The 15648-nt window shown below is 44.7% G+C and overlaps 1 protein-coding gene and 1 long non-coding RNA gene across 2 annotated transcripts in view; one reads left to right on the top strand and one right to left on the bottom strand.

The window, feature by feature from the left end:
- The window catches only part of LOC308585219, a 38979-nt gene extending 30752 nt beyond the window's left edge, over window positions 1-8227 (bottom strand). The window contains exons 1-2 of the long non-coding RNA XR_014007164.1: window positions 8192-8227; window positions 6093-6199 (exon numbers count right to left, since the gene is read on the bottom strand). This is a non-coding gene — a long non-coding RNA (uncharacterized lncRNA). The remainder of the gene's footprint in view (window positions 1-6092; window positions 6200-8191) is intronic.
- A 228-nt stretch (window positions 8228-8455) lies between these two features.
- The window catches only part of AGTR1 (angiotensin II receptor type 1), a 48943-nt gene continuing 41750 nt past the window's right edge, over window positions 8456-15648 (top strand). Inside the window, exon 1 of the mRNA XM_081190574.1 lies at window positions 8456-8842. The gene's annotated coding sequence lies outside the window, so the exon portion shown is untranslated. The remainder of the gene's footprint in view (window positions 8843-15648) is intronic.

Raw genomic sequence — 15648 nt, 5'->3', positions numbered from 1 at the left:
AGTCAATTATTAAGAAGTCAAACATCCTTGTGAGTTACTGATAAATAATAACTGCTGTTGAATATTCCAGATCTTCTTCTCATTTTATGATCTCTGAAATTTGCAAGGATGTGTTGCGCACATCAGTTATAAAGATTTAACAAGTCTGCTCTAAATTCTCTTTTTAAAACAAACTGCTTTATACACAGCGATAGATGGATGAGATTTGGAGAATTCATTCCTAACAGTCTAGACATTAACTTTCATTATACCAACATAATACTTTTGCTTTGTTTTTGTTTTTTTAAGTTGTGTGTCTGTTTGTTGCCCTGGGCTCCATGGGGAGGAAGCACAAGGTATAAATTCAATAAACAACAACATCACGATCATCAATGCCTACGCATCTCTTGGGGAATACAAGCTGTACATCTTCATATCCTTTTTACAACCAATTGTACTACTGGACATTACGCAACATTTCAAGATACAGTGACAGACACCCTCACTTAAGATGGCTGTTGGGTAAATGCGGCCACAATACTAGGGTGAGTTATTGGTTAAATCCCTCCCTGTATTCCTGCTATTAACAGCTTGTGGTGCAATTTTTATTTACCAGCAGCAAGGTGTTACATTTATTTATTTATTTATTTATTTATTTAATTTGTATTAACCCACCCCCTTCATTCCTTCTTGCGGGAAGAGTGGAGTAGACCCACTGCGATCTAAATAAACTTTGGATCTGACCTCTGGTTTTTAGAACGCTAGATTTTCTAGGAAAATACAAAGTGGTAAAGAACCCCTGGATGGGTAAGTCCAGTCAAAGGCAACTATAGGGTTGTGTCGCTCTTCTCACTTTCAGGCTGAGGGAGCCGGCATTTGTCCACAGACAGCTTTCCGGGTCATGTGGCCAGCAGGACTAAACTGCTTCTGGCACAACGGAAACATCGTTTACTTTCCTGCCGGAGCAGTACCTATTTATCTACTTGCACTGGTATGCTTTCGAACTGCTAGGTTGGCAGGAGCAGGGACCGAGCAAGGGGAGCTCACCCGTCACGGGGATTCGAACCGCTGACCTTCTGATTAGCAAGTCCAAGAGGGTTGGTGGTTTAGACCACAGCACCACCCGCATCCCTATATGTATATATATATATATGTCTATGTATATATGTATGTATACACACAGAGAGAGTGCCACACTATATCACATTGTCTCACCAAAAATTTCCATTAACGCAGCAGTTTGTAAACTTGTCAAGCAATGGTTTATGATGAGAGAAAATGGGGAGAATGTAAGACTCACAAAAAACAGTTGCCCACCAAACAACATTCTCTCATACCTTGCTAACTGACATGTTTGGAAGAAGAACTTTACTATACATTGCTGGTTATTGTTTATATTAGAGACTACGTGGGATAATTTAAAAGGAAATTGGAAGTTCATTGCTGGAAATCTGTGTTTATGATTAGCACTATTCAGTGCTTTTTTTCTGGGGGGACGCATACCCCTAAACATTTTGTGAATCTTTGTACTTTTGTCCATTTACAGTGGTACCTCGGGTTACATACACTTCAGGTTACATATGCTTCAGGTTACTGACTCCGCTAACCCAGAAATAGTGCTTCAGGTTAAGAACTTTGCTTCAGGATGAGAACAGAAATCATCCTCCGGCGGCGCGGCAACAGCAGGAGGCCCCATTAGCTAAAGTGGTGCTTCAGGTTAAGAACAGATTCAGGTTAAGAATGCACCTCCGGAACAAATTAAGTACTTAATCCGAGGTACCACTGTACTGTATTTATTTTTCCTTATTTGAACTATAAAATGGTGATTTTCTTGAGTCAAAGTGAGAGTACCCCTAAACATTTTTTTTAGGAGGAAAAAAAGCACTGGCACTATTCCAACAAGCTGTTTGATTGGCAAAGCAGAGCAGAGCAAAGGTAGAATGGCAGCAACTTCATTTGCTCCAGTAGAGTTTCATCCGGGATTAATTTAGCCCACTATTGTTTGCAAATGATGGATGTCCTATTTAATTCAGACTCAATAGAAAAACAACAGAGTGAACCAGACCAACCACAGTGAGGTACAAGGAAACAATTACGGCAATCATCCCCATCCTCAAGATGTGCTAAAATAAAGGTTGGAGAAATTATCGGCAAGTTGGGTTAATAGCAATACTGGGAAAAATACTCCAAGCAATAAGTAGAAAATTGGTGTGGAAGAAGATGCAAGAGAACATATTAATTAATTGAAAACAACAAAAGTGTACTTGAACAAGACCAGATAATATAAATATAGAACAGGTTCCAGTGACGTTGCCCAGCTGCTCTCTAGGGTGGGCTCCTTCATCTTGAATAGTTTTATAGAAGAGAGAATTTGAACAGGAGTAACATGTTTGCTGAAATACCCTCTTCTATACAACTACTCAAGGTGCAGTAGTTCTATTCCATTTTGCATCTAGTCCCCCAAAACCAATCACTTTAAAAAAAGTCTAATTGATTTCAGTGGGAGAATTAAGTACATGTGTAAAGGTAAAGGGGACCCCTGACCATTAGGTCCAGTCGTGGCCGACTCTGGGGTTGCGGTACTCATCTCACTTTACTGGTCGAGGGAGCCGAGCGTACAGCTTCCAGGTCATGTGGCCAGCATGACTAAGTCGCTTCTGGTGAACCAGAGCAGCACACGGAAACGCTGTTTACCTTCCCACCGGAGCGGTACCTATTTATCTACTTGCACTTTGACGTGCTGTCGAACTGCTAGGTTGGCAGGAGCAGGGACTGAGCAACGGGAGCTCACCCCGTCACAGGGATTTGAACCGCCAACCTTCTGATCGGCAAGTCCTAGGCTCTGTGGTTTAACCCACAGTGCCACCAACGTCTCTAAGTACATGTATAGTTTTCTCCTATTCAGATCAGCAGGAGTGCTTACAAGTGCTTAGCACACAGAATACTAAAATATGCCAAATTCAGGTTAGGTCGTGTAATCCAAAGCCAGAAATGAAAAACCATCCTCTTGCTTCCAAAGGGTAGAGGGTTACAACCCATCTCCCCGAGCCTATTGAAGGGTAAAATTTCATTTTAAATCCAGTTTTCCATATTTCCACATCAGTTTGCATTTTGTTAAGTTCTCAGCATTTTAGGGTCCAATTCTCTTAATATACACATTTATGTATGCGATTGTGCCCAATATAGTCATTTTTGGGAATCAGTTTTCTGAAATATTTTTGTATGTCATTTTCACTGTACACATTTTAATGTATGCTTTACCCACGTATAAGCATTTTGGACACATTACTTGGCTGAAGATTGTTGATATCCATCTGTCTCGAAAGACAATGGAGTGTGTTTCCAGGGGTGAAGTCAAATTGCTGCATTAGCAGTACTGAAGTGACCTCCCTGAGGCACAAGCCAGGGCTGTGTGTATGGAGGTCCTGGGCTACGCTACCCAGGTGACAAGATTCTCCTTCTTGGCATTACCAACATAGTCCAAAAGAAAACAGAGCAATATGTTTGGTACCAGCTTGGCTTCAGGAGGCATACAAGGCACTAGCCAAATGTCTTAGTGACCCCACTCCCGATTTCTGTAGGGTTTACTCCTTAGCCTTTTCTTCTCCTGAAGATAAACCACGAGGCAACAGAAGTTGTTATATACTAAGCTTGGATCCTAGAACAATAGGCAAGTAGGATCCTAGAATGCAACAACTGATTGGCTTGCAGGAAAAGACCAATCAGGCTCCAGGAGGAAGTTAATCAGCCTATTAGGCTGGTAGGATCATGGAATGCAACAACTGATTGACCAGCAGGAAAAGACCAATCAGGCTCCAGGAGGGAAGCAGAATCAGCCAATCAGACGGGACTCATTGTGTAAATAATATATATAAAAGCCTGAGGTTTGAGGGGCGAGCCAACCACTGTTTTACAAGCTGCAATAAAGAGCATGAAATCACTACAGGACTCCAATTATATTTCAGAAGGTTAGGTTCAGAGTTAATAAATTGGCTAATAAAAGCAAGCCGGCAAGGGCTGGGCGATGGGCTCTGCGGGATGGTGAATGCTTCCCTCTGTGAGGGAACATTCCCAGATCCGCTGAAAGAGGCGGTCATTAAACCGCTTCTTAAAAAAAATCTTTAGACCCGGCCAGTATGGCCAACTATCGCCCAGTCTCAAATCTTCAATTCTTGGGCAAGGTGATTGAACGAGTGGTTGCGGAACAACTCCAGGCACGCCTGGAGGATGCGGACCATTTGGATCCCTTGCAATCGGGATTCAGGCCTCATCATGGGACTGAAACTGCCTTGGTCGTGCTGGTTGATGATCTCCGGCGGGCTAGGGACAAAGGTGAGAGCTGTTTCCTAGTTCTGCTGGATCTCTCAGCGGCCTTTGATACAATCGACCATAACATCCTTCTGGAGTGTCTAGAGGGGCTGGGAGATGGGGGCACTGTTATACAGTGGTTTCGCTCCTTCCTCCTGGACCGTGTTCAGAAAGTGGTGGTGGGGGATGAGTGTTCAGACCCCTGGGCCCTCACTTGTGGGGTGCCTCAGGGTTCTGTCCTCTCCCCCATGCTTTTTAACATCTATATGAAGCCGCTGGGAGAGATAATCAGGGGGTTTGGACTGGGTGTCCATCAATATGCAGATGATACCCAGCTCTACCTCTCTTTCAAATCAGAACCAGTGAAGGCGGTGAAGGTCCTGTGTGAGTGCCTGGAGGCGGTTGGAGGATGGATGGCGGCTAATGGATTGAGGTTGAATCCTGACAAGAGAGAAGTACTGTTTTGGGGGGACAGGGGGAGGGCTGGTGTGGAGGACTCCCTGGTCCTGAATGGGGTAACTGTGCCCCTGAAGGACCAGGTGCGCAGCCTAGGAGTCATTTTGGACTCACAGCTGTCCATGGAGGCGCAGGTCAATTCTGTATCCAGGGCAGCTGTCTACCAACTCCACCTGGTACGCAGACTGAGACCCTACCTGCCCACAGACTGTCTCACCAGAGTGGTGCATGCTCTAGTTATCTCCCGCTTGGACTACTGCAATGCGCTCTACGTGGGGCTACCTTTGAAGGTGACCCGGAAACTACAACTAATCCAGAATGTGGCAGCTAGACTGGTGACTGCCAAGACCACATAACACCGGTCTTGAAAGACCTACATTGGCTCCCAGTACATTTCCGAGCACAATTCAAAGTGTTGGTGTTGACCTTTAAAGCCCTAAACAGCCTCGGCCCAGTATACCTGAAGGAGCGTCTCCACCCCCATCGTTCTACCCGGACGCTGAGGTGCAGGACCTTCTGGCGGCTTCCTCATTGCGAGAAGCAAAGCTACAGGGAACCAGGCAGAGGGCCTTCTCGGTAGTGGCGCCCGCCCTGTGGAACGCCCTCCCATCTGATGTCAAAGCGATAAACAACTACCCAACATTCAGAAGACATCTTAAGGCAGCCCTGTTCAGGGAAGTTTTTAATATGTGACATTTTAGTGTATTTTTTGTTTCTGTGGAAACAAATAATATATTATTATTATTATTATTATTATTATTATTATTATTATTATTATTATTATTATTATTATTATCCTTCTCTTTGATGGGCTTCCTTCCAAGATGGATGAGCTGCATCTGCCCCTCACTTCCCTCTACAGCACATGCAGAAACTGTCTTCTTGACCATTGGCCCCACCACAGTGGTACCTTGGTTCTCAAACTTTATCTGTTCCGGAAGTCCGTTCCAAAACCAAAGCATTCCAAAACCAAGGCATGCTTTCCCATAGAAAGTAATGCAAAATGGATTAATCCATTCCAGACTTTTAAAAACAACCCCTAAAACAGCAATTTAACATGAATTTTACTATCTAACGAAACCATTGATCCATAAACTAAACAATGTACTGCAGTCACACAATCAATCAATTAGTAGCTGAACTGGGTTCCACACAGTCACAAAAAACAAAAAAGAGGCTCAAAAACAAAAATGCAAAATAAATAGCAAAAACAGACAGACCTCAGCGTAATACTCAAAACGGAAGTGTGGCACTCAAATTGGAAGCATAACACTCAAATCAGAAGCGCAACACTCAAAACGGAGCATGTTAGGCTTCTGAAAACAAAGTTCGCAAACCGGAACACGTACGTCCAGGTTTGCAGTGTTTGGGTTCCAAGTTGTTTGAGTACCGAGGCATTTGAGATCCAAGATACCACTGTATTGGTCTCTTCAGTCTCATCTTATTGGCTGGAGAACTGTATGGCAAAATTCAGAGAAGTGTGACTCTATCAGAAGTGAGGGAGAAGTCGCCATAACAGGGCATCAATGTGATATGGCACTAATGGCACCAGAGGGACCAAGAATTCTGACTGATGGGGCACAGTGAAGGCTGGTCCAAGCTCTGTATCTGTCTGAAAACCTGTATAGCAACGCCTAGGTACTGCTCCCACTCAGGTTGATGACAGAGAGACTTTGCAGCAGATGTGAGATTTGTGACTCTGCCTTTCCTTTCCCTTCCCCTCCCCTCCTACATGCAGCAAGCATGCCTTTCGTAAGAAAGTGCTGAGCACGCAAAGAGGCTGTAAAGAAAAAGAATCTTGGCATTCATTTCTCATTCCAGTGATATCTCTAATAAGAAGTTCAACCAAATCTGACTGCAGCTCTGGATAAACAGTTCTCCATTAATAAATACAAATTTGTTCTATGCCCAGCTCGTTAATCATGGAAGAACAGAGCTTACAGCATTGACACATTTAAACAAAAGGGTCTTTTCTTTGCAGATCTCACAACATAACTCTGGTGGAATTAGGATTCCCGCCCCCTTCATGTCAAATGAACAATATTACATCAGCATCGTGTTACACAGAAGTGTTGGGTGTGTGCACATCAGTCACTGTTGACTCTGCATCGCTGCTTGGAGAAAATTCATCTTGGGTAAAGATGTATTCCAGCTTTCGAGAACACCAATGTGTCCAAGGCTTCACTGCTAGACACAGAAGCTCAAGATCTGTAGCTTAAGAACTTTCAAAGACCTATATAGTACCTATATTTGTGTCTCCAAGTTGGCTTTTTCACTGCTGGGGAGGAAGACCTATGAGTCTCCTTGGAAGAACTTCTAAAGTGCATTTCAATTTCTGACTTAGCAAACAGATGTGCGAACACATGCTGCCAGACTACTCCCCATTGAATATACATGAACAGCTGCTGAAAAACATATGTCACCCTAGTTTCAGCATCAACAGCAAACTGAAGAAGTGTACTTGTATTGGCTTGATAGCATATAGCCATCACTATCACCGCCAGCATAATTTGATAAATAATGTAGGTGTCAATTAAATATCCCTTATCTGTACAGTCATACCTCGTGTTACGTTCAGTTCAGGTTACGTCTTTTCAGGTTGCATCCCGCGGCGACCCAGAAGTACTGGAAAGGTTTACTTCCGGGTTTCGCCGCTCGTGCATGTGCACTCAAAATGACGTCATGCACATGCGCAAAAGCGGCGAATCGCAACCCACACACTTCGTTCATGTTCATGTTGTGAACAGGACTCCGGAACGGATCCCGTTCGCAACCAGAGGTACCACTGTATTTTGTTTTAATGCTAACCATATACCCACCGTTACCTATGATGGGTTGTTGTGCACAGCCACGGCTTATACACTTGCAAGCAGGCCTGTGATGGGGTTGGGTGTTATGCACTCCTATAACCTTATGCAGACATTCCGCACCGCGTAGATTCCCGCCTGTCCGCCCACGCGGCGTCCTCTACAGATGAAGGCTGCGTCGACGCGTGATTCCCCAGCCCAAACCCATTGTTGGGAGGGCTTCAGAGGCTGCCGGAGCGGGGTGGGTGGCGGTGTCCGCGAAATACTAGGGCAGATCACAACCCACATGGAGTGCCCAGACCCTACTACGTCAGGCAGGTCTGCCTGAGCCTCAAAAACCACGGGATTCTCGTGGGATGCTCAGCATAGCGTGTGCTGGACTCAGCTTAAGATGTGAGCAACTTTCTCTTTCTGCGCTCTTTCCCTGCAGTTTCTACAAATCTGTGCGTTTCACTCCGAGCACCCCGACGCCAGCATCCTGCCTTCCTTGCAACTGGGGTGGTAGAAACACAAACACGAGTGGGAAACAAATACGCAGGATTTTTCAACTTTGCAAACGGCACTTTCCGGGTCTGTCTTTCTTCACTGGTCGCTCTCCCCCTCCCCTCTAATAAGTTATGGAGAACAAGCTGTCCCCTGACCTAAACGCGGTGGGGGATCCAAAGCGCACCTGAAACAGATCGATCCCCTTCCCCGCAGCGGTAGGGACAGGAAGCGGGAGCCTCGGGCGGCGTTAACAAGCGGAACGGGCGGAGGCGTGTCCATCGACAGCGATTTCATTAGCGGCGCTGCTGGGCTGCGCTGGACGGGGAGGGGGCGGCGAGGAAGCGGGTCTGAGCCCAGGCTGATTCATTCACGTGTTGGGAGGGGAAGTGGGGCGGGGGGAGAAGCGAGGCCCAGAACTAGGGGCTCTCCCAGGAGGGAGCGGGGCGGGTGGAGTGTGAGCTGGAGGGGAACGCAGCCGCGCAACGAGCAGCCGCCCTGGCTATAAATCCAGGGGGGCGAAGCCAAACGGATCCAAGCCTTAGGACAGTCCTGCGCGCAGCCACCCAAGGGACTGAGGCTGCTGCCGCCGCCGCCGCCTTCTCGCAGCAGCAGCAATAGTAGCTGCAACACACCCAGGAAGGTGAGACGCGCGTGGCTTCCCCAGGGTGGAGGTTCGTGGATGCCGAGCTGCCCAGCCCGGCCGAGAGACAGAGAAGAGACCGAGAGAGAAGAGAGGGAGAAATCCGCAGTTGCACAGCCGCTTCCAGCGCATCCTGCCAAGCCTTGCAAGTTTCTCCTCTCGCCTTGTAAGTTTCCTCCTCCTTCCACGCGTCTCTGTGCTGTTCCCTTTCCCCCTCCTGCCCTACCAACTCCTGAAATTTGGTTTTTCTTCCTCCTTGCCCACATGCAAACTGCTGCCTTGGTTGTATTTATTATCATTATTTGTTATCACCGTCCCTGGAGGGAAAGTTTCCTCCACCACCCCTTTCCTTCTGAGAAAGGCTTTTCCCTCTTGCTTCCCATTTCACATGAGAGAGCTGAAAGTTTTCTGGCATAGACTCCAACGACGTGATTTCTAAATCTCACAAGCCCTAAGGAAATACGTGGGACTCAAGGATGGATGTGTGTGTGTGTGTGTGTGTGTGTGTGTGGAGCTATAGAACAGGACCTTTTCTTTTCTTTAATGCTTTTTGGAGAATAACTGGCAATCCTGTGATTTTTGTATGCATGCAAAAGCATATTTGAGTATAGGCACAAAACTAAGCCCTCTTTTATATACATATAGTTAAGCACATACTTAACCCTGTTCTCTTCCACTCAGTCATCGAAGACAATGGCATTTAAAGATACTTAACCATTGCTAGGATCAGGCATTATTCTTTGGAAAGTTTATTGCTATCACATCATGCTTTGCCTCAGATACTCAGTTTGTTCCATGCTTCATCAAAAGAGCGATGAAAGTGTATCCATGGTTTTCCAAACTCTTCTAACAGAGTGTGCATGTGGAAGGAATGCCTTGTTTACACTGTGCTGAAAGTGCAACTCCCTTAATTACTGCTAAAAGCAATAGTTTTAACAACCAGAGTCCACAAGGAAGACCGATTGCTTGTTCCAAGGACACCTCTTTGAAACGATGCCACAGATTTATCTGCTTGCAGAAGATAGAGGGCTTGTGCACTCACAAGTCCTGTCATGTGAATCCTCTCATATTTCTTGTCAACAGGTCTAAGGCACCATTTAACAGAATCAGCGACAGACCTACCACAAGCCGACAACTTTCCAGCTTATTTCTAGCAACTTTCCAATTTATTGCTAGCAACTACTAGAGGCCAAGTCAAGCCATAACTTTGACTTGACAAATCAGTTAAGGGGAACAAACTGAACTGGCAAGACCTGTCCTATTTTCCACAACTTTCAAAATAATGTTCCTACTAGGTTTATATTGACTCTAAATTGCCCCTCTGTTTCTGTTAGATTCCTGCTTCCTTACAGAATGAATTTTGTTGGCCTCCGTGCAAGGGTCAGAGTTTAATCATACTTACGGTGCAATCCTAGGCATGTTGGCTTGGAAGTTGAATGCCCCATTGTATTCACTAGGGCTTTAATCCCTGGTGCGTGTGCATAGGATCATAGCCATAACCCTGTGCATCACCAGCAACTTGGTACAAAGTCTGTATCCTCAGTAAACAAGCATACAAAACATCAGAGCACATTAAGTCAAAGTTTGTTCTTATGTCCATCTGGTAGCAATGGTTACTGTTGCAGCAGGTCAGGTTTCTACTATGTTGCACAGGGAACATCCGGGACCACAGAGAGTTTGCATGGCAACTCCATATTTCAGACATTACCCACATTTCAGACATTACCTGACCATGCAAACAGTGAACTGCAAAGCAAGGACCAGTTGTCAGTCGTTGTGAAGTTGCTGTGAAGCCTGAGTAATACAACAGGATGGTCTCTGGTATGTGTCAAGTAGCTTCAATATAAACACTGTGTGCTGTGTGATACGTGCAAATAAATATGCACCAAAGATCAAATGCCATTCCTTTATACCTCTGCCCTTAATCCGAAATTAATAGTGTTGCACCACCAGTACAGTTGGCAGCAGAATATGTCCCATGACCTTTCGGATGGAGCTGTGACGCTCCAACAAGAAGCTGACATTTTATTTTTAAGGCAAGGTTAAGGGAAATGCCTGCAAATAACAATAATCATGCAGAGATCATTTTAGAATTCTGAAAATGTCACAGGCAAGATGTCGATCCCTCTTTAAGTGTGTAAAGTGGAATGTGTGTGGACATCAAAAGGGCTGAAATGGGGAAGGGGTGATGTATCAGGTGAGGGCAATGGCGGAGACTTCATACACTTGGAGACCCACCAAAACTTCAAATCTGGTGCTGGGGGAGAGAATACCAAAGCTGGTCACATGCAATTCTCAGGCGTGGCCCAAGGGGTGGGAGAAGAGTCGTGCTTGAGTGGGAGCACAGCCTACACCAGAAGCAACTCATTCCCTTATCCCACCACAGTTTGCACAGAAGCAAAGGAAGGCTGAGTCCTTTCTTCACCTCCCAAGCTACCATGAGGTGGGGACAGGAAGGAGGTTGGGCTCAGGGACAAAAGGCCCTTTGGCATTAGTCCAGTGACTCTGAGCCCCGTTCCCTCCATCTCACCTGCAGTTGCTTAATGGATGATGCCTTTTCACAAGTTATCTGTGTGCCCAGATGCCCTTTCTCCACCAATGCAGCTGTTCTGAGGGACACTATCTCTTTATGGCAGGGGTGGGGGGTCCCTTTTCAGCCTGGGTTGCGATCCCTTGCGGAAAACCTTCTGGGACCCATATGTTAGCAGTAGGAGGACATACAGGCACGGCTCCTTCCAAGCAGGCAAGAGGAATCCTGAAAATTCGTGGACGCATTCCAGCCAGATAAACGTATTTGGAAGAGGGCACAGAGGAGGACTGGTGAGGAAGGGTGTGGCCTGGGGGGTCAGAGAGAGAGGGCTGGATGGCCACATTCCCTTCCCAGCCCCCTGCTTTATGTGGAAGGACCATAACTTAGTGGTAGAGAAACTACAAAGGTCCCAGATTCATTCCCTGGCAGATGGCGGGAATGATATCTGTCTACATGCTGCTGTCAGTCCTAGTAGACAATACTAGGTTTAAAAAGAAGAAACTATTCCATCCAGCTCTGTCATTACGTAGAGAGGCAGAACTGTGTCTTAATCCCTCTTCTGGCAATCTCTAAAACTGTACAGTCAATGCACAATTGGGGGGGCAGGGGGGGACAAATGTGCCAGCTTCCCTCCTCCCCCTGTGTCACTATTGTTGGAGAGTGAGTGACAGTTGGAGAGTGAGTGACAGTTCCTGTGCTGCTGTTGGCTCCCTGCACATTTTAGAACCCTGGAAAACCACGATTCCAAAACTCATGGGGAGACTTCTTGCTTCAGAAGTTTGCCCTCCAACAAATGGTGAGCGAGGAGAATGATGGTGCACCCCCCCCTGCTGCATCTCCCCTACCTCCCCATATTTTTAATCTTCACATTTAGTGAATCTTTGACAAGGACACTAAATATCCCCACACGAGCCCAAACTCACCAGTTGGCATTGTATCTGTTGCTTAGGATGTTCTGTAATGTCAAATTCCAACTTGCTAATATTGGGACAGCCATGTTTTGGGGGAAAGACTGTAATTCCGTATTGGAGCACAAAGAAGGTCCCAGGTTAATCCCTGACATCTCCATTTAGAAGGACCAGGTAGCAAGAGATGGGGAAAGGCCTCTACCTGACCCCTTGGAGAGCTGCTGCTATTCGTACAACTTTCTGCTACTTCCACAGATAATACTGGACTCAGGCCACATTCACCTTGTGAATAGGGATTGATTGTTGAACCACTCTGGAAATTGTAGCTCTAGGGCTCTCCTAACCACTCTCAGCACCCTTAACAAACCACAGCTCCCAGAATTCTTAGAGGGAAACCATGACTGTTTAAAGTGGTGTCAGAGTGCTCTAAATGTACCGTGTGAATGTGGCATGAGATGGACAAATAGTCTGACCTAGTATGTTCCTTTATTGTTTGTATTTTATTTGTATAGTATTTCATTTCGTATGAAACCAGCTGTTTAGCTGACATAAGGTCTTCAGGCAGGAATTCTTTCTGGAAGAAGAAGGGTTCTGTGCAACTTGGAAGCTTGCTAAGTGTCCTGGTGCTCAGCCTAATCCTTCAGCAGGTTTCCTGAAAAGTAAAGCCCATGCAGTTTTTTTGGGCCTGCTCCCTAATTAACATGTGCAGGATTCCAGCCTTAGTCTTTGGATCCTGAAATCCCCAAATTGTGTGGAGGGGGAACATTCCCAAGATACATTTGATTGCACACATATTTCATATTTTCTTTTATCTATCTTATATCCTGTCCTTCCTGCATATTTTAATAACCAGAATTTCTGCAAGATTATTGTTCCTAAACACAAAATTAAAATCATTTAATGAATTGTTCTGGGGTGGTTTTTAACAGGAGACAGGAATTAGCATTCTAATAGCACATCTTCACAAAGTTTGAATGATGTCCGATTACCACCCATAGCACTAAGACCATTATGTACTTCCTGAGCTCCTTTACTGTAAGGGAGAGAGTCTTTTCAGAAGGTTGGGGATTTGAATAAACAGCTGACGCATTTTTCTTTCCACTTTAAGAAATCCAACTAGCTGAAATGAAGGTGATCCCTGATAATACACGCTGGTGTATAAAAGTCAAGTAATAATCAGTGTGGCTTGTCTTGGAAGAGTGTCCCACATTCTGTGTTTGATCTTGCCAAATGCTGTTGGCATTGGTGGAATTTATGACAGCCCAATGGATCCAGTGGTGTCCAAACTTTTTTCAAAGAGGGCCAGATTTGAGGAAGTGAAGAGCTGTGGGGGCTGACCAAAGGCTCGACCAAAGTTGCTGACCTTTTTTTATTAAAGGATTGAAGTTGTTGAGCTGATTTTAGGGTTGGAGATGTTGAGCTTCTTTTAGTATTGAAGTTGTTGAGATTTTTTAAGGATTTTACCCCAGGAAATGAACTGCCACAGGGGCCAGATTAGGCCTCCCAAAAACAGACTTTGGACATGCCTGGATTAGGCCATAGCACTGGGGGCATGTGGCAAGTGCATTTAATGTATTGCAGGGTGGACAAGTGGATCTGGCCCCCAAGCCAGATCCAGAAGTGGCCAAACCTCTGCAAACCACTTTGACAAGTGAATGGGACCATCCTATCACATCTGGTGATTGTAACTTCCATTCACGGCTGGAAAGGAATAACCGGGAACCAGGGTTCGAAATTAACTAGTTGCCAGGCGCATTTTGCACCTGGCCATTGACTACTTGAGACCAAGTGAAGATGCCAGGGTGCAAGGATGTTACCTGACATCACCACTATATGGAGGTGCTTGCCTGGGGATCATTAGTTTCACACGCTAATACCCCATCCTGTAGAATTCTATCAGTTATATTTTATCTGCACAATTGGGATGAATTTCAGGAATCAAAATGCTTTTTCTGGGCTGCCTGAGCAGGAGCAGTGAACAACGTTGCAGTTAATTGTTGTAGCTTGTCTTCACTTAATCAAGTGGCTTTTCTTCTTTAAGTTCTCAAAGCTCTTAACCCAGCTCAAGGTTGTCATCTGAACTAGCCAGATGTTTAACTGAGAATCAATCGCAGTCAGTCCGTTGTTTGAAAAATATTACATTAGAGCCGTCTTGCCCCAAAATGGCAGCTAGGCATTCCATTTTGATGACTGTAACCTTGGTTTACCTAGCATTTGGCACCTAGCTTATACGTCTGAGTTTCTAACACTGATGCAGATGGTTTTTTGTGTGAGTTGAAGGACTTTTGGATATCCAGGTCCCAATCCTTATAGGGCTTTAAATGGAGGAGGAAGAGGAAAGAGAAAGTCAGAAAGCGCCAGTATAGGAAATGGAGAGAAAATCTCTGGGTAGGCAGAAGTGTGCTTTATTATTTTTATGATTATTATTATTATTATTATTATTATTATTATTATTATTATTATATTAGATTCAAGGCATCTCCAATTAGCATCTTCTTCAGGGCCACTCTTAAACACAGCAAATCTTATTCTTTGGTCTCCAGTGGTTCTTAGAGCAGGTCTTGGAGATACAGCTAGGGCAATCTTTTTATATCATTGTGTAAAAACATCAAGCAATTGTCTCTGTGGCTTTGGAGTTACTGAATTTATAGCACTGGAAAGTGTCATGAGAACGTAGATTTTCAGTGAGCAATTATTTTGAAAGCATGTTAAGGGATTGTTTACTCAGTCAAGATTCAGATTGCGATTTAACAATTCCAGTGTGATGTGTACAGAAGCGAATCATGCCAGAGTTTGTCAGCTGCAACGACTCCTTGCTCTTTACTGCACAGGAGCCTATTCTCTGCATCTGATCACCCTTTACATCTCCCAGGTTTGCAAATTAAAAGGGCAAGCAGGATTACCTTGCCACTTAATTCTATGGAAACACAAAGCAGGAGAAAATCAATCACCATTCACGGGTTGCATTAGCTTGGTTGTGAAGATCATTCTGATGTAAAAAGGTGGGCAAATGTTAATTTCATTGGTGACTTATTCACAGTACAGATTTATTTAGGTTTTTTGCTATATTTTCACCTCACTCATTAATTGAATTCGGCACAGGTTAATAGTACGTCCAAAGAAGTCTGGATTAACTTTTTGGGTAAAGGTCTAATTTCCATGAAGAAAATCTTAGGGAAAGTTGTATTTCCCCAGATTATTCATGAAAATTAGATAGCACACCCAAGTTCTGCAATACATTATATTAATTACTTTTTATTCCATTCATTTTACAGCCCCACCCTCACTTCAGTTCATCATTCCAACTACAGTGTGTGGCAAATCTCTGCATTATTATTTTTCCAATGGGCAATTAAAATCAAGTAATGGGAGTATTTCTGTGGTCAAAAAATGGGATAGAAAGCTGTAAAACAAAGACATATTTTTGGGGCCAATTTATGCTTTCATTGGTGAGCTGGGATGTATGTTCATCCAATCATCAGTGTACTATAACATACTGGCAAAACTTTTCAGAGTTTTCTGTTTTAAATTCTA

This window comes from Podarcis bocagei (assembly GCF_964188305.1).
Source record: "Podarcis bocagei genome assembly, chromosome: 4".
NCBI classification, from domain to species: domain Eukaryota; kingdom Metazoa; phylum Chordata; class Lepidosauria; order Squamata; family Lacertidae; genus Podarcis; species Podarcis bocagei.
Note: the sequence above shows the minus strand (reverse complement) of the source record. Positions and strands in the feature narration are given on the sequence as shown.